This window comes from Cebidichthys violaceus, unplaced genomic scaffold (assembly GCF_023349555.1).
Source record: "Cebidichthys violaceus isolate CVI_PGR_0920_01 unplaced genomic scaffold, fCebVio1.0.p SCAF_77, whole genome shotgun sequence".
NCBI lineage: Eukaryota > Metazoa > Chordata > Actinopteri > Perciformes > Stichaeidae > Cebidichthys > Cebidichthys violaceus.
The window spans coordinates 60001-62500 of record NW_027176961.1 but is presented as its reverse complement, the minus strand read 5'-3'; positions in this window follow the sequence as shown (position 1 = coordinate 62500).

Genomic DNA, 2500 nt, shown 5'->3' with positions numbered 1-2500 from the left:
AGGTCTCACATGCTGAAGACCTCATATGTTTCTGTGTGTATTCATGTGAAGTCATCCTGGGATAATTTCATATATATATTGAACCTTGACGTTCCTACATATGTGTAGACCAGGAGGCAACCTCCGGTTCTTTAAAGTTCTTCAAAGCTTTGTGTGTTGAAGCTGCATTCTCTCTAGTGTCCACCAGGGGGCGACTCCTCTGGTTGTATTGAAGTCTAGTCTAAAATGACTCTACTTCTCTCTTGATTTATTCCCTCAGTAAACATTGTAAACATGAGTTTATGGTCTCAATCTCTAGTTTACAGTCTTCTTCAATACAGCATGATGTTCATTTAGTACATTATGCTCCATTTAGAGTCAAACAGACCATAAAGCAGGGGATGATTTAGGGGCGGGGCTACACACTGATTGACAGGTATCTACCAAAGACGTATACGGCATCTCTACGTCACTCCTCCTCAGTCCAGATGTGGTCACTTCCTGTTCACTGGTTGCAAAAAAACAACATGGCGTCGGCCGTAATCCAAGATGGCGACAACGAAGTAACTTTTTTGTAGGATATAATTCAAACCGTCTGTTTATCAACGTTTTTATATTTTAACTGATTGTATATATATACATATTTATTATTAGATTGTTTATACTAATGCATCGTTATACCAGCATGTTTCTGTTGTAGCAGCTTGAGGTGAAGCACTTTTACTAATATATGTTAATTTAGAAAAGAAGGCTGAAACTGGTTAAATCTTGTATTGTATTTTATAATCTCGTCGTTTATTTAGTTTTTTATATTAACTCTTAATCTAAAAACTAAAGCTTTTAAATATGTAATTGATTGGATGGGACCAAACTCAACGAAGCAAGAAAAAACATAGCTAAAAGAGTGGGAAAGGAAAAGGAAGAGGAAGAGGGTGATGGAGATGGAGGAGAAATCAGGAAGGAGGAATTGCAACAAAAAAAACAGAGAGACCAGAGCGATGGAGGATGGAAACATCATAGAGGTGAGAGAGGAAGGAATGTAGGAAGTAAGGACGGGTGGATTAAAAGAGAGGAAGAGGGGAATGATGGAAGGGAAGAGGAAAAATAAAAAGGGAAAGATGGAGAAGAGGAAGGAACAAAAGGCAATAAAGAAGAGATAGAAAGTCTGATGGAGATGGAAATGATTTGAGCTGTTGGGAAATATATCACACACACACACCTACACACACACACATACAAACTAGTATATTCCCCAGCGTCAGAGATATATTGAAAGTGTGAGGAAATAACAAGGGGCCGGGTCATTTAATTTGACTTCATGGACAATGCGTGTGTGTGGATGTGTGTGTGTGTGTGTCTGTGTATGTGTGTGTGCAGGTGTGTTTCGTCGGCGGGGTTCCAGCGGATCACAGCTCACCGACATGGGCCGATAATCAAGTCCCGACACTTTTTACGTGGAGAGAGAGAGAGAGACGGAGGTGGCAGAAGATAATGAAGCTCGGCCGTCTCCTGTGTTTGCAGCGGAGGCCGACAGGTGGAGTCCACACTCTGACAGCAGCCGGTTCACCTGGAGGTCCACTGGAGGGAAACCCAACCAGAACTACCAAAAGTAATGCGCTGAAATTTGTGTTATGTTACGTGATATCGATTCGTATTAAATCTTCTGAAATTGTGTCCCAAGGAGTATAAAATGCAACATCGTCCACATAAGAAGGAGTTTGGGAAGATTGGTGGGTGTAAAAATACAGGACTTTCACTCCGAAAACCATTGTTCAAGTCGCGTGTGAAACCAGAGTTCAGTTATTTTTCTTAAGGCTTCCGTACTTAAGTAACTTTTATCGTTACTTTAACCCAAACCACCATCTTTTCCTCAATCTAACTTGATATTTCACAGTAAGCTTATTTTCCTCTAGCAGTGTCAATAAATCAAACAAAAGTAAGATACGAGTTTAAAATTATTTCTATATTCATACATGTTCTGCAGAATGAACATATTAAAAATATATACCACAGTGTGCAACAATACGGTGGTTCCCTTTTGAACCAAGATGATCAATCTTGGCAAAGGCAGGGCAGAATTTAAATCTTACCTTTCACAATAAAAGCCCTAGAAGCCCAGTTTACCAGAGGGAATAGAATAGCTTAGAGTAGCTTAAACGGCAGACCAGTTTACCTCAGACAGACGCTCTGCATTGCTGCCAGTATTTTGCATAACAGTGACATTTATTCGTTACCCGCCCCGAAAAGAAGGTTTTCTAGTGACCTAGGACAAGAAAAACAAATGGTATACATGTTGGTTAAATTCATGTTTGAGCAATTTTGTACAGTTTAAATAAGTGTTTTCAGTTACCTGTGCTATATATTAAATACGCATCCCTGCTTTTTACTTCTCAAACCCTCCGCGGTGTCTCTGAACCTTTTCCTCGTCAGAGTGTACAGGGTCCCAGCGGGTCTCTGGAACGTTGCTGTGTGACAGATAGACTGACAGATCCATCTACGTGAGAATGTAGAATAATACAAC